This window comes from Pantherophis guttatus, chromosome 15, assembly GCF_059756535.1.
Source record: "Pantherophis guttatus breed Tessera chromosome 15, ASM5975653v1, whole genome shotgun sequence".
Taxonomy (NCBI): Eukaryota; Metazoa; Chordata; class Lepidosauria; order Squamata; family Colubridae; genus Pantherophis; species Pantherophis guttatus.
This window is the reverse complement of record NC_142077.1, coordinates 12,419,224-12,444,666: the sequence shown is the minus strand read 5'-3', so window position 1 is coordinate 12,444,666 and position 25,443 is coordinate 12,419,224. Positions and strand designations below refer to the sequence as shown.

Genomic DNA, 25,443 nt, shown 5'->3' with positions numbered 1-25,443 from the left:
TATTCTATTCTATTCTATTCTAGAGGCGGAGGCCTCAGACACAGCCGGTCCCCCATTTTCTGGGCTGCTCTCTCATCAGCCCCCAGGAAGATCAAGACCGTTAAGACAGGACGACCCCTGAGAATTTTATGAGTTGGTACATTCTAACGGTTCTCTGACTACCCAGAATCCCCCTGTCCAAGTGGTTCAGACCGAAGCAGCAGCAAAAACCCTCAGCTAATAAAAAAATAAACACTGTTGCCATGACTACATCTCCAGGCATCCACCTTCAGATTATCAAAGAGAATAGAATTAGAATTAGAATTAGAATTAGAATTAGAATTAGAATAGAATAGAATAGAATAGAATAGAATAGAATAGAATAGAATAGAATAGAATAGAATAGAATAGAATAGAATAGAAAATATGGAATGGAATAGACTAGACTAGACTAGACTAGACTAGACTAGACTAGACTAGACTAGAAAATACGGAATGGAATGGAATGGAATGGAATGGAATGGAATAAAATTAGAATAAAATAGAATAGAATAGAAAATATGGAATGGAATAGAATAGAAAATGCAGAATAGAATAGAATAGAATAGAAAATATGGACTAGAATAGAATAGAATAGAATAGAAAATGCAGAATAGAATAGAATAGAATAGAATAGAGTAGAATAGAATAGAATAGAATAGAATAGAATAGAATAGAATAGAAAATATGGACTAGAATAGAATAGAATAGAATAGAATAGAATAGAATAGAATAGAATAGAATAACAGAGTTGGAAGGAATAGAATGGAATAGAATAGAATAGAATAGAATAGAAAATGCAGAATAGAATAGAATAGAATAGAATAGAATAGAATAGAACAGAACAGAACAGAACAGAACAGAACAGAATAGAATAGAATAGAATAACAGAGTTGGAAGGAATAGAATAGAATAGAATAGAATAGAATAGAATAGAATAGAATAGAATAGAAAATGCAGAATAGAATAGAATAGAATAGAATAGAATAGAATAGAATAGAATAGAATAGAATAGAATAGAACAGAACAGAACAGAATAGAATAGAATAGAATAACAGAGTTGGAAGGAATAGAATAGAATAGAATAGAGTAGAGTAGAGTAGAATAGAATAGAATAGAATAGAATAGAATAGAATAGAATAGAATAGAATAGAATAGAATAGAATAGAATAGAATAGAAAATGCGGAATAGAATAGAATAGAAAATATGGACTAGAATAGAATAGAATAGAATAGAATAGAATAGAATAGAATAGAATAGAATAGAATAACAGAGTTGGAAGGAATAGAATGGAATAGAATAGAATAGAAATAATAGAAAAGAAAATACAGAATAGGATAGGACAGGATAACTTTATTGTCACTTTAAATGTACACTAATCAGCATACATTAAAATGGAATTTCGTTGCATAGAGCTCTCAAAGGGCTGCCACCGCCAATATACACTACATAATCATGACGAAATAAATAAATAAATAAATAAAATTATGTATATATATCCACATACACACCTATATTATCTGACACAGAGAAACATCACAGTCTCGTTCGGATGTGTACATGTACCTGGTGAGAAAAAGGCATCCTGAGTTTCCCAGGCGGAGGGCATCGGGAGTAAAGCCCCTACAGAATCGGGGAGTCCTGCTGGAAATCCTTGGAAACCCCCTCCCAGAGGGGAGCCGGAGTGGGTGGGTGGGGTCTCCAAGAATGCTTCGATATCGATATCTAATTTATATTGTAAGCCTCCCTGAGTCTCCGGAGAAGGGCAGCACATAAATCGAACAAATAAATATACAACCTCTTTGGCCACTTTGGTCATTAAGTGAGTCCGGCTTCTCCCGTTGACTTGGATTGTCAGAGGATGGCTGGGAAAGCTGGCTGGGAAACCTCTAGACCAAAAAGACTTTGGAATCCGATCTTTCCCTAAATGATGGACCGGACCGGATCTCTCCTTCCCAGCTGCCCCGCCTGCCTCCAATGTCCCACCTCACCAAATAAATCTCCAAGGAAATTAAGTGAAGCGAGTCCGTTTTATGAGAGGAGTGGGCTAGAGGATCCAGGAGGGAAAGGGGGGAAGGAGGGGAGAGGGTGGACTGAGAGGGAGACGAGTGATCCACTTGATCCCTTTAACCTTGGAGAGAGAGATTGACAGGTCCTCTCTTGGGTCTGCAACAAACCACTGCAGCCTTCATAGTTTGTTTATTTTTATTTATTTTTTATTCATTTTGTTTTATTTATTTGTCAAGCAGGTATTAGATAAAAGATATAAGTATAAACATGATTATGAATGCAGGAAATGGATACGAATAAATGGGGGCAGTAGGACAAGGACGGAAGGCACGTTGGTGTGAGGCTCCCTATGGAAAGGTCCACCGTTGCTGGAGGGGGCAGCCTGGCATCTGCCCACAGCTGGATCAGAGATGATGACATCACAGCACGTGTCATAAGACCTTGGCCGGCTGTCCTGCCTCATTCTCAACTGCTACCACTGCAGGGATGGCAGGAAATTTCTTTTATCGTTTCCAGAAAAAAGTACAACGACAAAATAAAGGTAGGATGCAACCAGTGGTGGGATTCAGAAAACTTAACAAACGGTTCTGTGCCCTAATGACCATTTTGAGTATAAAAAACATATCTTAAGTCTTATTTTGGGGGAATGTCTTACTTTAGAGCAGGTGGGGGTGGGGCCTGTGGATAATGAGAAGGAAGGAAGGAAAGAAGGAAGGAAGGAAGGAAGGAAGGAAGGAAGGAGGAAGAAAGGAAGGAAAGAAGGAAAGGAAGGAAGGAAGGAAGGAAGGAAGGAAGGAAGGAAGGAGGAAGAAAGGAAGGAAAGAAGGAAGGAAGGAAGGGAGGGAGGAAAGAAGGAAGGAAGGAAGGAAGGAAGAAGGAAGGAAGGAAAGAAGGAAGGAAGGAAGGAAGAAGGAAGGAAGGAAGGAGGAAGAAAGGAAGGAAAGAAGGAAGGAAGGAAGGGAGGGAGGAAAGAAGGAAGGAAGGAAGAAGGAAGGAAGGAAAGAAAGAAGGAAGGAAGGAAGGAAGGAGGAAGAAAGGAAGGAAAGAAGGAAGGAAGGAAGGGAGGGAGGAAGAAGGAAGGAAGGGAGGGAGGAAAGAAGGAAGGAAGGAAGAAGGAAGGAAGGAAAGAAGGAAGGAAGGAAGGAAGGAGGGAGGGAGGGAGGGAGATTCCGACAGAATCGGGGTTGAAATCAGAAGGGGCTGACCAGGGGTGGATTCTAAATTTTTTTACTACCAGTTCTGTGGGCGTGGCTTATTTTGTGGGTGTGGCTTGATGGTCATGTGACAATTCTTTAGGATTTAGCAGAGGCTTTTAACTGGTAGACCAGTAGCCCAGCCCAGACCCCCTTTGGATCAACCTGCAGCCCCCCCTGCCTCCTCAGGTGGTGGAGCGAGTGGGGGGGAAGCTTTTCAAGAAGTCACAAGGAGGGCTGAGAGCTAAGATTTGGTCCAGAACCAACCCCAACAGGAAGGTCTCTTATTTGCTCCTTGTACTCCTTGGCTTTGCATTTTTAACAGGTAATAAATTAAATTTGTGATGACGTAACAATGGCTCATAACTCACCTTTCTAGACAGCTCTTCTCATGTCTAAAAGCAAGATACTCTTCTCCATCTTTTCTCTGGAGGACCATTTAATCCAGAGCCTTTTAATTCCAGACGTCCAAGTTTAAAGAATGGACTTCTGGAATTAAAGCTCCATTTTTTAGCTAAAACTTAATTCACACCTGTTAGTTTTGCTTGAGCAGTGTGAACAATTGACAGTGTGAAAGCAGGGGTGGGTTCTAAATTTTTTTACTACCGGTTCTGTGGGCGTGGCTTATTTTGTGGGTGTGGTCATGTGACTGGGTGGGCGTGGCTTGTGGTCATGTGGTCATGTGACCAGGTGGCCATGGCTCTGTGTATAGGGACTACTCAGAGGGCTGAAAAAAGTCATTTCTGACAGGTCCTCACACTTTTGACCAGTCTTCGCACTTATGACCGGTCATCATTTAGGCCCATTGTAGCATTCTTAACAACCGTGTCACTTATTTCACAACTGCTTCTCTTCACCATGGTGACAAGATAGGGCGAAAACGTAAAATGTGAGAACAGTCGTAATTTCGAGGACTGGTCAAAAGTGTGAGGACCAGTGAAAAATAACTTTTTCAGCCCTCTGAGTAGTCCATATGCACAAAAGGACTACCCAGAGGGCTGAAAAAAGTCATTTCTGACAGGTCCTCGCACTTTTGACCAATCTTCGCACTTATGACCGGTCATCATTTATGCCCATTGTAGCATTCTTAACAACCGTGTCACTCATTTCACAACTGCTTCTCTTCACCATGGTGACAAGATAGGGCAAAAACGTAAAATGTGAGAACAGTCGTAAGTTCGAGGACTGGTCAAAAGTGCAAGGACCAGTCAAAAATAACTTTTTCAGCCCTCTGAGTAGTCCATATGCACAAAAGAATACAGCAATAGAGAGGGATGAAGGAAGGAGAAGAGAGATGGAAGAAGGAAGGAGAGAGGGGGATGGAAAAGAAGGGAGGAAGGAAGGGAAGGGAAATTAGAGTAGGAGTGAGGGTAAGAGAGGGAGGAAGAGAGGAGGAGAAGGAGAAAGGAAGAGGAAGTAGGGAGGAGAAGAAGAGGGGGGAGAGAAGGGAAGAAGGAAAGACAAGAGAGAGGTGGTAGGTTTGAGGAGAAAGATTGCTGTACAATAAAAAAGATGAAAGGGAAGAAAGGCAACCCCAAACAAATATAAAGATATTAAAATAAAGAATGAATTGTTAAACTTTAAAGAATAAAAAAGAACAAATATGAATAAATAGCAATAATTAGAAACACACATACAAACATACAATGTATTTTCTTTCAACAGAGTATATTTATACTCTGTTGAAAGAAATATCTATATTTCCTTTTTGCCATATTTATTCCTCATCTATTTTTTTAAAAAACCAATATTATCCTTCATCCTCATCTCTAATCTTAATCAGATTCAATTTTTCTCTTCTCTTCTATATTATACCCCTTCCCATTGGCATCTATTTTTATATCCATCCTCACATTGGTTAATTATGTAATATTATAGTTGTTTAATACAAATTCAACATTTTAATATAAATCAATTAGTTATATAACTATCTTTTTTGTATATTAATCAATATGAACATGAATATTCCAATTATTTCCATGCAATCCAATTTCTTACAAATCAATTAATTATATTTATAATAATAAACCAAATAATTTCCCCCATATATTCCTCCAAACCGCAACTTAACCATTTCTGCTTTCAACACAATATACAATTAATAGTATCTCAATTATTACAATTCCCTAGTTAAATAGAGCTTTTTTTCTTTTGTGTTTTAAAATCTTGAACTCTCCTCTTTTGGCCTAAATTTCCCATTGTTTGCACCTACCTTTTTTGGTGAGGAAAAAGAAAAGAAATCTGCCTCTGCCTAATTTTCCAATGTTGCAGCAAACAGCAAAGCCAACAGCCTGCTTTACTTTCAGTTTCGTTTTCAGCTTGATTTGCACAAGGAGAAAAAAAATCTGCTCCAGTAATTTAGCTCTTTGCAGCAACAGAGCCCTGTGCAAAACAGCTGAGAGCAAATCAGCTGAGAGTTGGGAGGCCGATCTAATCAATGGGCTAATTAGCCTATGCTGAAGCTGAAAGGAGTTGTTTTTTCTGGCTGTTTGCTTCCAAGGATAACTGCACAGGTGAAAGGTTGGCGGCCACCCACCTTTCCACTTAGCGCCCCCCTCCGGCCCCCTTTTGCCTCTTACCGCCCCCCTAAGGCATCCCCCCCCAGGGGGTGGTACCGCCCACTTTGGGAACCACTGATCTACTCATTTGTTTTCTTTTAACACTGATCAGCCGTAGGGCGGCCCTTTGAAGCCCCACAGGGGTGGGGGGGGACCCTCAGGAGGGGAAGGGCGAGGCAGGGGGGCCAGGCGAGGGAGGCCAGGAGGCGGGGCCAGGTCGAGGCAATGTCAATAAGTTTCTGTTTTTAAAGCAGTCTATTTGTTTTCCAGTGGTTCCAGAGGAGCAGCCCGTCCTGTGGAAACGGGGACCGACGGAGGTATGTCGTATTTATTTCTTTAATTGTTTGTCAACACGTACCCAATGGGACCCAAACCCTGGAAGTCAAAATGGCTCTTTTGGGTGAGGGGGCCTGGATTAACCGGGCTTGAGGGTTTTTCCTGGGCTCAGGCCCAACGTCCTCATGGCCTCCGTTGCTTTTCAGCAGACGAATTCACGGGCCGGCAACCTGCCCCCTATCAAGGAAGGTCCTCCCCCTCAGCCGTCCTTTACCACCCGCCCCCCCAAGGTAAGCAGTCTAAATCTTCTGGGGCAGGGGTGGGTTCTAATTTTTTTTACTCCCGGTTCTGTGGGTGTGGCTTATTTTGTGGGCGTGGCTTGGTGGGGGGTTAATGTGACTGGGTGGGCATGGCCACCTTTTTTTATTAAACTTTTAAAACATTTTTTCTACAACCTTAAGAGGTTGCAGGAAAAAAATGCTTTGAAAAGCCTCTGATGATCAGGCAACTCAGCTGGGATCGCCAGAGGCTTTTAAAGGCATTTTTTCCCCTACAACCTCTTTGGCTGAAGAGCTTGTAGGAAAACTGCTTTTCAAAGCCTCTGATGATATGTATATTTCAGGGCTGTTATTTTAACTTTTCCAGACTCCTGCAACATCTGGGGGGCGACCGCTGAGGAATCCGAGGGAGAAGGGTGGCACGTAAGTCTACATTTTACCTAAAGAATATAAAATATAACATTTATTATTATTATTATTATTATTATTATTATTATTATTATTATTATTATTATTATTTATTAGATTTCTATACCGCCCTACTCCCGAAGGACTCAGGGCGGTGCACAGCCAAACAATAAAAACACATACAATACAAAATTTAAAAAATAGAATAAAATCAAATTAAATAATTTTGGCCCCGACAAATTTAAAACCCCAAACTTTTAAAATTTATTTTTTAAATGAATCCTTTGTTGAAACACCTTTGGATTTTATGAGCGCATCTAGTCTTTTGGCCTTAGAGCCGATCTTCCTTCAAAAGGGCTCCAAAATTGGAACATTGGGCGCTATCTAACAAAATGAAATTCAAGGGTGAAAAAAGTGAGGTTCTACATTTAGCCAAGAAAAACAAAATGCACAGGGACAGTATATGGGGCACCTCGCTCAACAGGAGTAACTCTCAGAGGGATCTTGGAGTCCTAGTGGACAACCGTTTAAACAGGAGCCAGGCGTGTGCAGCAGCTGCCAAAAAAGCCAACCCAGTTCCAGGCTGCATCAATCAAGACCACGTGAAGTGTTGATGCCACTTTTTAAGGCCTTGGTAAGGCCACACTTGGAATCCTGCATCCAGTTTTGGTCGCCACGATGTAAAAAGGATGTGGAGACTCTAGAAAGAGTGCAGAGAAGAGCAACGAAGATGATGAGGGGACTGGAGGCTAAAACATAATGGATTTTTCACATATTTAACGACTACTATTTAACATCAGTTTTTTCCCTTCAAAGATTTCAGTTTGTTTTTTGACTTGAATTGTACATCTTATATGTTATGTTAAAGGAGGAAGTACTCTGAAGGGATTTATCTTGGTCTGATTTTTTCTTTTACATTTCCAAAACCTGGCCTTTTAATAGGGGTCTGTAGACTTTTTACTTAAGATTACTGAAGAAAAAACTTAAGTAATCCAACTCTTATAAACAACTCTTATCAACACATTAAGCCTTGATATTTAAGTCACTAATCAAATCCCTTAAGACTACCCTGGAGGTGTATCTAAAGTCCCTCAAACTGTACCCGTTGGCCATTTTTACGGAGCCTTTCTAAAAGACCCAATAAATGGTGAGAGGATTGTTGGTAGAAATAGCAAGACTGAATTTATACACCGACACAAACATAAAGGTATTTTTAATATTTTTCAATGGAAGAAAATGTTTGATGAGTCAAGTAAAAAACTGAAGGGTCTAATTTCTCTCTGGTTTTCCTATTTACAGCAACAGAAAGCAGAAGTCGTTCTCCCTGACTGAGGAGCTCCTGAGTAAAAACGCCCAGCTTTTGGAGAAGAACGCAGAACTCTGCAGGGAGGTGGAGGAGAAACTGAGGAGGTGAGAAACCCTGACTTTCTCTTCCAGGATTTCCTCTTCAATTCTCCTTAGCTCCCTACCCTGGACACACATTACACAACGTTCTGCGTTGAATTACGTTGCCTGGATGGGTAGGAGACATCATGAATCTCTTGACGGGGACTTTTCCTGGCCAAATCCTCTGAATTTAGGAGGTCCCTGCTTTGATCTCCTCCTCTGCTGCTCACTGACCTCAGTTCTCGGCTCCCCCTCGGCTCTCCCCAGTTCAGTCTTCTCCCCCTTCTGTCCCTATTAGAAAGTTTGGAAATTGTTTTGAATTTTCTGGTATGAAAGCCAAAAAAGGGGGAAAAAAGGTTTTAAGATCTGAAGATTCCTTTATGGCAAAACTCAAGTAATTAAAAAGTAAGGCTGGGTAAAACAAAGGAAGTGCCAGGCGTTTTAGTTAGTTTTCATTTTAAAAGGGTTTGATGATTCAAGGGAAGACCTGAGGGGGCTCATTTCCCTCCTGTCTTCCTATTTTACAGAATCCAGATGTTGGAACTCCGAAACCTCCATCTCCACTGCAGGGTTCTGACGGAAGCTGGAGCGAAGCAGGAGCTCCTCAGGGAGAACGAAGAGCTGCGGGAACAACTGGAGAGGTAAGAAATACCGTGTTTCCCCGAAAATACGACCTTCCCCGCAAACAGTTGTTGTTGTGGCTAAGCTAGTAAGTAAGAATCTTTGGCTGCTTCTCTGCATTGACCTCTCCACGTCTCCTTCTTCCAGAGAGAAACAATGGAGGGAGCGTTTCCTGGGAGAGAGAGAATGGCGGGAATCCCAGTAAGATCCGGGAGGAGATGTCGCAGGATCAAAAGAGATCTGAGGCAGCCTCCAAGGACCTCTAAGACCTTCAAGTAGCTCCTCCTCCTATTCCTCCTCCTCTCCTCCCCCTCCAGGACACATTCTCTGTCTCCACCACATCCTGGCAACACCAAAAAGCCTCTGAGAACCAGGCAAAAAGTGCACCCTATTTTTTCCATGACTTTTGGAGGTTCTGTACAGGATCATGGACCCAACTTCCAGAGGGTTTGTAGGCCCTAGGAGACCCTCCCTCATTTTTCTGCTGCTGGATAACTTGTAAGAAGGTTCAAAGAAGAAAGAACTGAAGGGCTGAAGAGGAAATGCTTTTGTAAAGTCGATTTGATCCTTTGAAATTTATTTTGTAATTGAAATTTATTTTGTAATGTAAATAGAGATCTGGATTTGGAATACCCTTCAAGATCTTTTTTTAATTCCTTCAATTCTGCTATTGGTTCCTGCTTTTTAATGTGCCTCGGTGTTGATTTTAATTCTAAGAGATTTGTGGTTTTTTTAGTTGTTAATTATTGGGGTGCAAACTGTCAGTATTTTAATTTTTCTTGTTGTCTTTAATGCTTTTGGCATGTGACCGTAATAAATGTTGAGAGCCTTGGTAGTACTAGGGTTTAAGGCACCCTGTTATTAAGCTGCTTAAGACCAGCTGCCTGCAATTACTGCAGGGTTCGAATCTCGCCAAGGCTCAAGGTTGACTCAGCCTTCCATCCTTTCTAAGGTAGGTGAAATGAGGACCCAGTTTGTGGGGGCAATAAGCTGACTTTGTATAAATATACAAAAGGATGAAGGCTATTGCTGAGCACATTGTAAGCCGCCCTGAGTCTTCGGAGAAGGGCGGCATATAAATCAAATTTAAAAAAAAAAAAAAATTGAATTGAATTGAATTGAATTGAATTGAGTTGAGTTGAGTTGAGTTGAATTGAATTGAATTGAATGGCTCTTTGGGCCTGATTCCCTCAGGATCCTTCATTAGTCCTGGAAAGTCTTGAATGACCAGACTGTCCAACAGTGGTTCCTGTCTGCACTCTCGTCTGACCACTTGACAAGTCTGCAGCAGAAGAAAGACCCCAAAGCAATGGGATTGTTGTCATGGAAGGACAGGCCTGTTTTGACCCTTCCCCCTCCCCACTCTGGACCCCCCTCCCCAGCCAGGACATCTACACCAGTGAAAAGCAGCTCTTGGATTCCATGGAGAAGATACGGTTGGATCTATCACTCCCCACTCCGTCTGCCAAAGAAAGAAACACACACAGGGACCTGTGGGGCTTTGTAGGGTCCCACTAATGTGGACATCTGGATGGAGATGTCCATCCTGTCAGCTGCATCCAGAGGAGCCAAAGGGAGTGGTCCTTCCTCCCACAACCGTCCCTGGGAACAGGGGCTCCTCCAGTAGAGAGCAGGTCCAGCAAGGCCTCTGAAGGGCCAAGTGGATTCTCTTAGTTGTCAGGGAGGTTGTGGCCAAGTGTGAGATTGTGCAGGAGCTGGGGATCCTTACTGACCATTTGTACAGCAAATATACACCATAGTATATTAAAGTCACTGATAGAGAAACTCTTTCACACAAAATGCTCATGTTATTCTTATATCATCATGAATAGAAACAAGAAAATCCTTTTTCTTCAATTTAATCCTCTTTGTCTCCACCAGCTGACTGAGTCTCAAGCCAACCCAGATCCAAAACCAGAGGCAAATGGTAGTTACTCATCACCTTGACATTGAATGAGTGTTGAGAAGGTGGGATGGAGATAGTTCTCCACCAGAGTTAAGAGTCACAAACACACCATTAGTTGTAGAAGGACTAATTTCTATCTGACCATTAAAAGGAATTCAAAATAATTAAATCCTTAAAATAGAACCTCATGGAGGATTCTCTCCATGAGATGGTCTCCTGGCTTGGAAGAGCTTCCCCTTCAGCCTCTCCCATCTCGGAAGGCCCAGGAGAAGCTCCGGGTATGTGGGAGGCCATTGCCTGGAGGGGATGAGATCTCCCTGCATCTAGAAACTTGAATTTGATTTGGTTTTTTTTGTCTCTCCCTTCAATGGCTGGGGTGAGATTTTTATTTCACAAATAGGAAAGCTTACACATTTTTTTATCAAAATAAAGAAAAATTCTAAATTCTACATCCTTTCAACCCGTGCAGAAAGTAATGTTAACACTATAACTATATTAGCTATTTTCTATAAGCTGTCTGATGACTCTATTTTTTAAAACGTCCAATTTCACTTCATCTTTTGATCTCTCTGCTCTGTGTCTCCAATAGATTTGCTTAAGGCTGATTTTTATCATTCTTTCCTTTAATTGCTGTATATCTCATGGATCACACTCTACAGAGCTAAAGAAGTTTTTCTACAGAGTTTGATAATTTCTCCTTTTTTTTGGTGTTCGCTTTTTATTTTTCTTCTGTCAAAGTCTAAGTTTTCCTTTGTTTTTTTAAATATATTTTTAAATATTCCTTCATTTACTCTGACCCTTCCCTCCTTCTGATTCTGGGCTGCATCTGAACAGAAGAAATCAGATTTTGCATTCAAATCCTCCAGTTCTTTTTTTTTTTTTTTTTAAACATTTTATTAGATTATAGAATAAAATACAAAAATAAAAAAAAACAAAGAGGAAGAAATGGGAGGAAGAGAAAGAGAAGTGGGGGGGGAGGGAGAAAAGAAAACAAAAGCATTGATTTCAGACTTCCTCTGTTGCAGTAAAATAAAGCCTTAAAATCGAATCTCAACTTTTTACCTTTCCATAATAATATAAATAGTTTTGTAAAAGAAAGCAGATTTCGCATTCAAATCCTCCAGTTCTCAGGGACGACAAAAGTTCCGCCTCTCTTTCCCTCTACTGGCTGCTTCTATTCCCGCCCCCTTCATCATGACAACCCTGTAGCCCATCAAAGAGGGGGAAGAGACGGTTGCCTGGGAGCTTCCCTGCCCTCAGCCTGATGGAGAAGAGGCTGAAGAAGCCAAGCCAAAGGGGAGGGGGGTCAAGTAAAGAGCAAAATTCAGAGCTTTGGGGGGGATGAGAAAGAGGCAAAAGCTCCCAGAATTGCAGAGGGAGGGGGGCTTAAGCCCCTTCCCCAGAAAAGGCTGCAATGAAGAGGGTCTCCTCAGCTGGGAGGTCTGGAGGGGCCACAGGGGACCCCGATCTTCCTCAGAGTCATGGAGGGTCCCCTCCAGCCTCCTTTTCCTCCAGGGCAACCCAGATCCCCCTTGGAAGACCCAGCCCTGCATGGCTTCTCCCCATAGGAGCCTTCCCTGGAAAGACACAGAGCCCAACGAGGCTGGAGAAACCCCAGGGGCTGCATCCCCCCCCCAACATTCAACCCTGGGACCCATAAACCATGTTAGTCTCTTCCCAGGAATGCCCCAGATCCCCTCCTCCTCCCTGGCCATCCTGGACTTTCTCTATGGGTCTGGGCTTTGCTTTCCCCCCTGAGTGCCCCATATGTGGAAAGAGGTGGCTGAGCAACATGGGATATGGTCTCCCCCCTTCCCAGGACTCAGAAGATGGAAGTTGGATTTTGCAGATCTATTTTATTTATTTATTTCAGATTTATTTGTTATTTCAGGCATAGGTGCCATGTATTCCCTGCATGGAGCTTCCAAAACTCTCAATTCTAGATGATGGATTTAATTCCATCTCTCCTCCTCTTATTATGAATCACATGGGGATTATTTCCCTTTCATTTCCCTCCAGAGAATTTCCCAACAATCTCTGACTGCAAGAACTAGCTGAATTATCCAGGGATCCCTCCTGAGAGGGAAAATTATGATAAAAGTTTCAGCTCTGCTCTTTGGCCAAATCCTCCAGGGGAGACTTTGGGCAGAGAAATATGGAGGTTTGGGACAGGCAGAGTCTGTGCTCTTGAATCTATGTCTCTCTCCTTTCCAGATGAAGCTGAGTGTTTCTCTGTATTTGAATCAGGAAAGACACCTCAGATTCCACCTTGTGAGAGTCCTTTGATTCTTCTAATTCTTCTTTAGAAACAGGAAAGGGATTCATTGATTCATGCCATGAATGATGGACCTCCTGCTTCTGCTTCTGCTGCTGCTTTTGTCCCATCCAGTCTCTGGGAAGCTGAGAATGAAATGCCCGCTGAGTTTGGAGAACCAGGATGGGAAACCATGGAGCTACTACAGCCCAGGAGACCATCTAATCAGTATAGTCACCAGTGGAAATGAAAGTTTGCATACAAAGTTGCTTTTCAACGTGGCTCCTTCTGTTCAGCTTGTTTTCCATGATTTGTAAGTGATTCAGGGTGGTGGAGTTGCACTCCCTCCATTCTAACACTCTCCTTCTTTTCAGTTTTTTTATTTTTCATTTATTCCTATATTGGGGAATATAGGAATAATTTCCTGAATGATTTTTATTTCCATGGCTTCCCTCTTTGGTCTGATTTTGTGAAAGAGACTCAAAAAGGGGTCTGAAAAAAAGCTGAAAGGGCTGCAGATTATTTTCCTCTCTCCCTTCAATCCTCAATTTATCACTTGGATAATGAATTTTATTTAAAGTAGTGGTGGAATCAGTTGTAGTTGCCGTACCTCAACCCATTTCCATATTTCTGTAACTGATCATTGCTTTTGGATCAATGCTGGTTTAAGTCTCAGTAGGCTTGTGGAGGATTATATATATTGTACATAACAAAACTATTTGTTGTGGCTGTTGATTATAATAACTTTTTTTTTCAATAGGACTTCTTACAATTTTTTTTATTGCTTACTATTCATTTTCAACATTCAACTGGCTAACAAAATTTCCCATCTCTTGCACAATCTCACACTTGCCTACAACATCCATAACAACTATTTGAGCACTTTCCACACTTCTGATGCTTTGCTGGACATGCTCTCCACTGGAGAAGCCAATGTCCCCAACTACGGCTGTGGAAGGAAGGGGAACCTCCTGGCTCTTTTTGATGCAGCTCATAAGGACATCTCCATCCAGATGTCAACATTAGGAGGCACCTACAAAGTCCCACAGGTTTGTGTGTGTTTTTCTCCCTCTGGTAAAGTGAGGGGTGGGTGGTGATGGGAGAGCAATAGATGCAATCATGTCTTCTCCATGGAATTCAAGAGCTGCTTTTCTCCATATTAGCAAAAATGTAAATATTTTACCCCATTATGTTCATGTTCAGATTAATCATAAAAGGCCTGAAATGCAAGCAATACAATCCCTGGAGAAGATATTCTAACAACTATTTGACTGATCAAAAAAATACCCCTGGTTGTTGGGGCCTCTATTGGCATCTTCATTTTCACAGAAAAATGATGCCTCCCGTATCCAGTTGGATTGAAATTGATAATAGTAGCATTTTATCTTTCTAAAAAGTAGAATAAAAAGGACTGTACCCATTATAGGTCAATTATACTAGCAGATATTTTGGCTAAAATTTATGCCATGATCCTCTTAGTTAAACTTGAGAAAAATTCATTCCATGCAGAAGGTTTTAGGTAGAGTTAAATGCTATTTAGCTTTTGTAAGAAATAATGCATAAATTAATAATCTAATATTGGCAACAAGTTTGTCTTGAAATATCTCATCTATATCAGTGAGGTAAAACAAGGTTTGCTGCTTTCTAGATGTTAGTGCAGCATTTGACTCAATAAACAGAAAATTATGATGGAGAAAATGTTTTGCCCTCAAAATGGAGCTCAGCCTGTTGGCCCTGATCCAAGCCCTTGTTTGAGAGGGAGGTTTGGGCTCAATGGAGCCATGAGAAGAAGGATCCATGCTTACCAAGGGGGAAGGGAAAGATGCATATTTGAACCCTTGTTCTTCAGTCTAGATATGAATGACTTACTAGGACTAATGCAGGATCAAAAAACAGATCATAAATAAATGTTATTTCATTCTTTGACAAAAATGACTAAATTAGTGGACAGTGAAATGCAGTGCATGTAGTATACAGTACTTGGATTTCAGAAAGGCTTTGACAGAGAAACCACAACCTATTTCTTGGGAAGCTGAAAATATGTGGGATAGACAGCATCACCCCCCAGATGGAGTCAGTCTGTGGCAGCAGCCAAAAAAGCCATTGCAATTCTAGGTTGCATTAACAGAGGGATAAAATCAAGATCACATGAATTATTGGTACCATATTATAATGCCTTGGCAAGACCACACTTGGAATAGTGCATCCAGTTTTAGTCTCCATATTATAAAAAAGATGTAGAGACTCTGGAAAGAGTGCAGAAAAGATGATTAAGGGCCTGGAGACTAAAACATATGAGGAACAATTGCAGGAATTCAGTCTGTCTAGTCTAGTGAAAAGGAGGAGGGGTGACATCATAGCAATGTACCAATATTGGGGGGGCTGCCACAGAGAAGAGGAGGTCCACCTATTTCCCAAAGTACTAGAAGGCAAGACAAGAAACAATGGATGGAAACTAATCAAGGAGAGAAACAACCTAGAACTAAGGAGAAATTTCCTAATGGTGAGGAATGGAACGTCTCCCCTTCAGAAATTGTGGGTGGTCCATCACTGGAGGCTTTTAAGAAGAGACTGGACAGCCACTTGTCTGGAATAGTATAGATAGATACAGATTAACAGAGTTGGAAGGGACCTTGTAGGTCATCTAGTCCAAGCAGACCCTACACCATTTCTGACAGATGACGGTCCAGTCTCTTCTTGAACGCTTCCAGTGATGAAGCTCCCACAACTTCTGAAGGCAACTTTATCTCTTTATTTCCAGGTTGAATCTCTCCTTGTTCAGTTTCCATCCATTATTCCTTGCCTGGCCTTTGGGTGTTTTGGAAAATAGCTTGACCTCCACCTCTCTGTGGCAGCCCCTCAAATATTGGAAGACTGCTATCATGTCTTCTCCGGTCCTTCTCTTCACTAGACCAGCCATGCCCAGTTCCTGCAACCGTTCATTGTATGTTTTAGCCTCCAGTCCCCTAATCCTCTTGGTTTATTATTTATTTATTTATTTATTTATTTATTTATTTATTTATTTATTTATTTATTTTTATTTATTTATATACCACCCTTCTGCAAAGGACTCAGGGTGGTGTACAACCATTGTAAAAACACATACGAAAAATTAAAATTAAGTGCTCTTGTCTGCACTTTTTCTAGAGTCTCAACATCTTTTTTATAGTGTGGTGACCAAAACTGGATGCAGGATTCTAGGTGTGGTTTTACTAAGGTTTTATAGGGTGATATTAATACCTCTCTCAAACTTGATTGTATCCCTCTGTTAATGTGATTTAGGATTGCATTGGCTTTTTTGGCTGCTGCTGCACAGTCTTGACTGATATTTAATTGGTTGTCCACTAAGACTCCAGGATTCCTCTCACAATTACTGCTATTATGCCTGGTTTACTGCTTGAACAGGGGGTTGGACTAGAAGACCTCCAAGGTCCCTTCCAACCCTTTTATTTTGTTATAAGTTCTGTTATAGGTACACATGCTTAGCCTGCTAAATTCCTATTGGAATACACTGATTTATACAGATAATATGATATTCTCATACTTACACATTGGATTGTATAGACTTGGATTGTTTTGTCTTAATAATTATCTGATAATTTATAAAACAAGTTCAAATGTTATGGTCTTTGGGAAATGACATCCTAGCCATAGATGGTCAGCCATTAGAGCAAGTAACACCTTTCCTTACCTGGGGTTGTTTTCTCTGAGCCTGAATCTTGGCTCCCTCATCATCCAAGGAGCTCAGTTAGAGAAAGGGCAGGAGTGAAAGTGGTGCTTGAATGAAAACCTCATAGCTCTCCAGCTTCCTCAGCCCCAATGATTAAAGTATCTGAGGCCCAGTTTCCCCCCATGTTCTTACATCAATCTGATGTTTGGGGCTCCAGAGAGAAACCACCAGCAGAACCAACCCAATCTCAGCCTCTGAGGAGGATCTTGGGGTGGGTAAAAGGACTCCAGCTGCTGCCCTCAGAGCTGATTTGGGAATTTACACAATTTCTGCTTTGTCTAAATTCAGAAAATATGGGCATTGGCATAAAATTTAATCTATGTAAACTGACAGACTCCGAAAATTGTGGCTGTTGGAACAGACAAATGAAAACTTCAATGAAAGACCAAACTTGGATTATGCAACTGACAAATCTTATTAGGCTTTGAGGTCTGCCTGTTTCTTATATAACTGGAGAAAGAAGTTAAAAAATTTCCTCCAGAAAGAATCTGGGATATAGAAGGAGAAAAAAATGCAGCAATCCTCGAAAATTATAATTGGTCCTTTACTGGAATAGAATACTCCAGTTGGCATTTGCACATGTTAATCTAATTGTGATGAATTGTAGAGTTCATACAGTAATATTATTTATATTTTTATTGTTTGTTAATTTGCTTATTATTTTCCATTATTATGATACAATCTTGTTAATATTCTGTCTTTAATATTTTAAACAATGTCTGATTAACAAACTATTCTAACACATTCATGAGAACCAGGTTGGATTTATTAAAATCTAATATTTTGGACTTGATCTGACCCCAAATGTAACACAGCATTCTTCATTGCTTTTTCAGATCCGTCATGACATTGTTTCAGAGGCTCTGAGTGATAAAAGGAAATTCCCCTTTTTCCACCAAATTCTCCCCAAAGAAGGATTCCAGTACCCAGCAATTGTCCACCTGCTCCTCCATTTCAGATGGACCCTAATTGGCCTCTTTGCTTCAGACACAGAGAAGGGAGAGAATTTCATGAGGATTTTTTCTCCTGTGCTTGTCAGGAGTGGAATTTGTGTGGTTATATCACAACTGTTCTCAACACGTGGATATACAGCATCCCTCAGGGATTCCCTCTCTAAGTGGAGACAAGTCAACGTCTTTGTTCACTTCATAGAACTTGATTCCATTTGGGGCAGAATTCTTCCTTTCCATTTAACATTTATGCATCTCCCAGGACCCATTGAAGGGAAAGTCTGGATCCTCACAAATTTTGTGTTGTATGCAATGAACAAACGTAGACTTCTCAAATACATCCATAGTATTTTGAACTTTAGTTATCTGGGAAAAGAAAGGCCAATGGATGATGACTTTGAACCCCATTTCTCTGTGGAAGAAAAGTTTCAAGATCCTTATTTCCGCTGTTCTCTTTCAAAAAACGTCTTTTCTGTCAAAGGCCGCAGAAGATGCACCCAGAAAGCCCCACTGGAGACCCAGGAGAAATGGAACAGAAAAAGGATCCCAAATCAATACCATGATTACAGTGTGATGAAGACTCTGGCCCAGGCCTTGAATGCCGCTTATTCCTCTAGATCGAGGAGGAGAAGGAAGGAGGGAGAAAAGAGTTTGGGGTCTCCAAGGCTGCAGCCGTGGCAGGTATGGGGTCCTAATATGGATCCATTAATCTGAGATCCTTTGGAGGAGGAATCCAGAGGAGAAGGAGGGGAATCATCTCAACAGATCTGTCCAATTCGATTACTCAGGGAATAATGGTTGCAAAGAGTAGATACCATGGCATTTTAATATTAAACTCTGCTCATTTGAAAATGCTGTATTCTTTTTTGAAATGAATTCCTGTATTTGTGGGTTTGTGATGAGGATGGTGGAATTTCCCCTTTGTTCCGTCCCCACTGCAGGTGGGTCTGTGTGCAGCTCAACAGGCAGCTAAACCCCCCTCTTCTCTTGACAATCCATGAAGAGGAGACTGAACTTCTCTGCTTTACCTGCTCAGCTCTACAACAGCAAATTCTCCTCCAGGCTTGGAGCCTGCAAGGGGACCTGGTTCTTGAGTTGGGGTCTCCCCAAACCAGAATGTTCACTTCCTGAGATTCTTTTTTCTTTAAGTTTTTTTTTATTTTGAACATAGTTAAAAAGTCATACATAAACATACAAACATTTACAAAAATCTTAATTTCTTTTTCAGCTGTTTAGCAGTGATCCATTTCTTACTATATATTAATATTTACAGATATTATAATGTTAACTTATTCAGCCTTCTTCTTCTATTATATTTCTTTTCTATTAACATGTTAATTGATCTATCACATAAGAATCTATCCTGAGATTCTTATGGCTGCATTTGCCTTCTTTCCATGACCATCTCCCTGCTGACTCAGATTCTGTTTCCCGTTACCATATTTTTCGGAGTATAAGATGCACTTTTTCCCCCCTAAAAGGGGGTGAAAATTTAGGTGCATCTTATACACCGAATATGTACACCTGCCCACCCACTAGCCGCCATCCTTTGGCCTCTGCCTCCTTGCAAGCAAACAGCAAGAAAAAACAGCTCCTTTCAGCTTCAGCCCAGCCTCATTAGCACAAGTTGATTGGATCAGCCTTCCAACTCTCAGTTCATTTGCTCTAAGCTCTTTTCCGCAGGGCTCTGCTGCTTGCTGCAAAGAGGTAAATTGTTGGAGCAGATTTTTTTTCCCCTTGTGCTAATCAAGCTATGCTGAAAATGAAAATGAAAGTAAAGCAGGCTGTTTGCTGTTTGCTGCAATGAGGCAAAATTGCTCAGAGGCAGAGGGAGATTTCTTTTTCTTCTTTTCCTCACCAAAAAAGGTAGGTGCGTCTTATACTCCGATGCATCTTATATTCTGAAAAATACGGTAACTACGATTTTGAGATCACAAATATACATATGAAGTTTGGTGACCCTCATCTTTCTTCCCGTCCATCATTCATGTTCTTATATGGGACTCTGTTGTTAGTTAAGTCCTAGTTGCTAAAAATCAGAGATTTTTCTATTGCTTTTTACATACCGTATTTTTCGGAGTATAAGATGCACCTTTTTACCCCCAAAAAGAGGGTAAAAATCTAGGTGCGTCATATACTCCGAATGTAGCCCCCACCCACCAGCTCCTACCCTTCAGACATTTTCAGGCAGTTCCAGGCAGGAGTGATCTGGGTCTGGGCACAACCTGAGGAACAACCCTCTTTGGGATGGTCTGGGGGTGTGTGTGGAATCTGCCCAGCAGACGTTTTGCATCTGGTCACCCCTTTGGCTGCCCAGCGTTTTGGATTCGGGGAGGGGATTGCAGTGCTTTTCTTCCCATTGCACATTGCAGAGCCGCGAGCCCCCGTCCTCCTCCTCAGCAGACTCACCTTCTCTTTCCTCCTGGCCAGATCTGAAATGCGATGCACTTTTTTTGTCTCTGCACACCCCATGTTTGGAATCAGGAAGGGGATCGCGGGTCTGCCACCTGAAAACACTTTCCTTTGGCATCAGGATCTTCAGGGATGCCAGCAGCAAATTAAGTTCCAGTCCATCCATCCAATCCATCGGATTCAACAGTTGTTGCTTGTTTCTGATTATCGCCTTTAAGTTGATTTAAAACCATTGTTATTTTATCAAACTTTTTAAATGAAGTTTCAAATAAGGCTTGTAAGTAGAAAAACTTTATAGTCATTATATTAAATGACATCAAATTAGCTTACTCTAGGATCTACATCTTAGATCAAATCTTGCATGAAGGGGATTTATCAATTTGACAGTATTAATGATAACATAGAAAAATTGATGTCCAATAGCAAAAAGTTATCCCTAACCTTCAATCCCTGGCCCATGAATTAAAGAATATAAAGGTTCCCCCTATGCTCTTGTATGGAGCAGAAGTTTGGGATTTCTACTCAACCACAGTACTAGAACAAACACGGTCCCAGCACCTGAGCTGTATTGTGGGGGTAGATCTAAGGACATCTGCTGCAGCAGTTAGAGCTGAATTGGGAATGCATACAATTCATCCACTATCCAAGATCAAAGCATTTAACCACTGGCACAAGGTCAATGAAATGGAGACTGATAGACTCCCCAAGTTATGCTTACTAGAGCAGATAAACTCACAATCACAAACCTCTTGGATCACTAAACTTATTAATTTTGGAAGCAGCTGTGGCCTTCCTGTCTCTTGCGTAACAGGAGAACGATTAAAAAAAACAGCTGCCCAAAGAATTAAGGATGTAGAAGCACAAAATGACATGGCTATTCTCAGTAAGGTGGGTAAATTGAAATGGCTGAGCAAATACAAACCTACTTTTCAACTAGACAACTATTTAAAGTTACAACTGCCAAAAAAATCTTAGGGAGAGATTTACGCGAGCGAGATTCAAACAGCTGGACACAATGGTCAGATATGGGAGATTCCACTCTAGACCTTATAATGGAGGTCTCTGCATTGGCAGAGTGGCAGAGGCAGAAGACCTGGCTCACATCCTGTTTGATTGCTGCCCGCAGAAGAGGGTGAGAGGCAGGTACCTTGGTCCATAGACCAAAGGAAGGACCCATTGGGAATCCCATATCAAAACGACTCACCTTATCTGCAGCCAGAATTTGAAAACAACATTTAATACAGCTCAGTACTTGAGCAAAATGGCTCGGTTGAGATCGGCATTTGTGGGACTGATTGGGGTCGACTGAAGGGGTGATATTGAAATATGAGTTTATCCTATTTTATTTATCCATATATTATTGTATTCTATTCCAATCTCATTTTAAATTGTTTTTATCGGATTTTAGTAATAATTTGTGTTTGGAACTCTGCACTTTGATTTGGCCCATGGACTAATCAATCAAGTAAACAAACATAACCTTCAGGTGTCGTAGGGAAAATTTAAAAAGATTAAAAATTATTTGAGTATCATTTTGAAGACAGTTTTTATCCACTTAGTTATCATACCATTCGCCCCTCAGTTTTCTAATCACATCACACAATTGTTTGTGAGTCCGTTACTGAAATCCAGTGATATCACCAGAGTTCCCATAATCTATTTAGGAAGTGCAATGATGTGTGAGAATGACTTTTGGGATGAGGAGAAGAGAGGCTGCCTAGGGAAGGATCAGAGAAGAGGGGAGAATCCAGGGGTGAAATTCACTTACCTTCCCTACCGGTTCGCAAATGTGTGTGCACTACCACAGAGCCCCCATCAGAGCCTCCCCCAGACTCCAGGACTGGCCCATGTCCCTCCCCAACCTCCTCACTGTCTGAATCTGCTGCCAGCTCCACTGGCCACTGGTGGGCCACAACAGCTATACGGATTCTTCCTTCGGCTTCTGTCAATCCTGTCTCCAGGCGCAGAAGTGCATTTGAGAAACAACGTGGCACCTGGAGAATTGATCTGGAGAATTTGGATTGAACTACTTCTAATGATGTAAAACATGAGGCTGACGGTCCAAGCAACGTCCCATAAAGGAGCTGTGCTAGCGACTTGGGCACAAAAAGCTTAAGAGCAGCAGGGACATAGTAGCCTCCCTTTGTGCGGAAACAATGAAGAATGGTGCTGGCTGATCTTTGGCCCAGGGCAGCTGCATCTCTCTTGAACCCTTGGCCTGAATGGCCACCCCCAGGGATTTGAAGGGGCTTCCCTGCTCTATTTTGTGGCCATTTAGTTACCATGAATCAAGTTTTGGCCTTTTTGATCTTTGTTTTCTCATCATTTATGCCCAGTTGATTGTAATTGCAGTGCTGGAGAAGGGCTCGCAAGGCTCTTTTCAGGCCCTCTGGTGTCCTGGAGAGGATCACAGGGGCATCTGCATAGAGCAGGAGGGCGATGCTTCGGTCACCTATTTTTTTTTGGGGGGGGGGGGTGATTTGGTTTGTTTAGCCATTTTACCATGCCAGTTATGTTAAAGTTGAAAAGCAGGGGGGCCAAAATGCCCCCGTTTAACCCCCTTTTGAGTTTTAACTGACTTCGAGAGGGACCCCTGCATATCACACCTCACCTTGATGGATGTTTTAGTATGTAGGGCAGGTAACAGATGAAGAAGCCTGTGGTCAATTGAGGCAGCTTCCAGCTTCTCCCATAGTTTAGTCCTGGGAACCGTATCAAAGGCTGCCCTGAGATCTATAAAGCAGGCGTAGAATGATGCAGGTCTATTTGATATGTATTTTTCAATCAGTTGATGAAGAACTAAGCACTGATCGGTAGTGCCTCTCCCCTCTCTAAGCCCGGCTCCCTCTTCAGCGATCAAATTCTCCAGAGCCAGCCACTCTCCATCTGGAGGTGTTTTCCATCAGGATGACCAGGGAGAAGATTAGCCTGACAACTTTCTTCTTGATCAACCCATGCTTTCTGGGAATCAACCTCCTGTTTTCAAAGAGTTTATGAATCATCTTTTTTCCCCCTCTGTTCATTTTATTTGTCATCTGCTCTAGAAGGTTCCCTATAATTGATCAATTGTGTCAATTATATTTTCTCTATGCTTTGTCAGTATATGATTGACAAATCTTTCTCAAACCTTTTCATTCACTTATGAAGATGGTGGCAGTATTTGTATCCTATTTAACCATATTTGGAGATTAGACAATTGTAGAAGAAAGATTTAAGAAACAAAGTTTTCTGTTTTTCAAATTCCTGGATATTCCCATTCTAGTTTCATCCCTTTCTGGAGAAGAATGAGTTTTGCAATATTTCCAGCATTAAACTGTACTTGGAGCAAAATGGAGAGATAAACGCAGATGTGGTCATCAAAATCTTCTTGGTTCTCCCCAAGGAGGATCCCAAGAAAGAGTTTCTGGCGTATTCTCTAAGACAGAGATTTACTATCAGCCAAGATGCTCTTTCACAGATAAAGTTGCTCAATAAGGTGGGAGAAATTTTGTTGTCTTTTCTCTGTTTTCCAAAGCCTGAGGTCCCATTTCCAGTGGGCAAAGCCTAGAGTCTCCAGGGTGGTTGGCCTCCCATGCCAATTGGTGTCATCTGATTGTAGTTCTTCAAGAGACGGGACCTAAGTGGAGTGGCTTTGCCATGTTTTAGGAAAATCTTTCAAGATCTTACTGGTCAGAGTTTTCTTTCTTCATCACAGTTTATTTATTTATTTTTATTTTGTTCTCACTTATATGCCGCCCTTCTCCCGAGGGACTTGGGGTGGCTTACAATATGTAAAACAGTAGGAACAAATTCATAAAATAATTAAAATTTACAAAATCAAATAATTAAAACCCCAGTAATTTAATATAAAAACCCCATTGGATCAGCTGATTTGTTCGAACAGCCATGTCTTCAGGCCCCGATGGAAAAAGCGGAGATCGGGGGCCGTCCAGAGCTCAGTGGGCAACCCATTCCAGAGGGTCGGTGCGCCCACCGAGAACGCCCTCGACCTGGGGGCCACCGGCCAACATAGTCTGGCTGATGGCACCCGGAGGAGGGCAATTGTATGTGAGCACACTGGATGGTGGGAGGCAGGTTGGAGGTGGTCCTGCAAATACCCCGGGCTCATGCCATGTAGGGCTTTATAAGTAAGAACCAGCACTTTGAAGTTTAATTTCATATTAAAAAGCCTAACAGAATAAATTTTCCTAAATCTTTTATAGTAAACTTTATTATCACTTTTATTAAGAATATATCATCATATTTAAATCTTTTTTCAATTCCATCCCTCTAGACTACATTAAATAGAAAATTACTTTATTGCAGTGTTAAATTCTGACAGCAAAAGAGAGGAACTAAATGAAGAATCTGCCAGTTGTTTTACCTCCTGCATCTCTTTAGAAGTAGTAAGAGGTTTCATATTTACCTCAATGACGACCAGAGGCTACTTGGCTCCCACCATTTCTACCTCCATTTTCCATGGATGGAGAGTCCTAACATATTTCCTTTGGCATTCCTTTTCTTCTGCTCAGTCCCTGCCTCAGTCCAAATGTGTGGAAAGTTGTCATCCTGGATTTGTCAAGAGGGCTCGAGAAGGAGAGCCAGTTTGCTGCTATGACTGCGTTCCTTGTCCAGAGGGGACCTTCTCCACTCAGGAAGGTGGGTCACACTGAGGAAAATGGGAGGAACAAATTGAAGCTCACCTGGTTTTTTATTTTTAACCTGCACAATATCTCATCTAAACGGAATTAAATCAAAAAGACGTGGAAGGAGGGGCTGGGAACAGATGGGAGGAGGGGGTGGCAGACTGGGCAAGCTTTACTAACAGTAGAGGAAACATCTCTCCTGCTTTTTAGTTTGGATATGTGCTGCTAAGTTTACCTTTCCAGGAACATCTGAGATCTTTGAAACTAGATGAATTGTTTCAGGTCCACCTTCTGAAAGACCTTGCAATTCATCGTTTATTGGCCTCCCTTGAGGATCACTGAGAAGGTGTCACTGGGCCATAATCTGGTGCTGTGGATAGTTATGGGGGGAACTCATTACACAAATAGTCTGCCATATAGATCAATCAATCAATCAAGTCCAGGACATTAACTGCCATGATTCAGGATCATGCAGGATTCAGGATGTTTGCCTAAAATGATTATATGATTCATTATTAACCGCTAATAATATAGGTTCCTATGAAGATTCTACACATTACAGAGGAAATAATTAATATCCTAGGACTTCCCTCAACTTCATATACCTAGCTACATTTTTTAATTAAAAATATATCCTTCTTAGGCTCTTTTTAATGAAATAGTTAAGAAATACTTCTTGGAAAATGCCTGGGGTATCAGGTGTTATGCAAAGAAGGTTTTTCTTGCAGGACAAAAGGACAGAATATTAAAGATATATTGCTTTTTTGTTTTCTCAGATACGGAAAAATGCACCAAGTGTCCTGATGATAAATACCCA

General features: G+C 41.3%; 3 long non-coding RNA genes across 5 annotated transcripts in view; all 3 read left to right on the top strand.

The window, feature by feature from the left end:
- LOC148111907 (uncharacterized) overlaps nucleotides 1-25,443 on the top strand; it is a 152,642-nt gene that overhangs the window by 35,859 nt on the left and 91,340 nt on the right. The window lies entirely within an intron of this gene.
- LOC148111910 (uncharacterized) lies at nucleotides 3,474-6,340 on the top strand. 2 transcript variants are annotated; one of them, XR_015729977.1, is made up of 3 exons: nucleotides 3,474-3,547; nucleotides 6,051-6,097; nucleotides 6,266-6,340. It is a non-coding gene; the product is annotated as an uncharacterized LOC148111910 (long non-coding RNA). The 2 variants fall into 2 exon arrangements; XR_015729976.1 differs by having other exon boundaries at nucleotides 6,263-6,340.
- LOC148111909 (uncharacterized) lies at nucleotides 7,866-9,836 on the top strand. 2 transcript variants are annotated; one of them, XR_015729972.1, is made up of 3 exons: nucleotides 7,866-8,152; nucleotides 8,656-8,769; nucleotides 8,897-9,836. It is a non-coding gene; the product is annotated as an uncharacterized LOC148111909 (long non-coding RNA). The 2 variants fall into 2 exon arrangements; XR_015729973.1 differs by having other exon boundaries at nucleotides 7,866-8,533.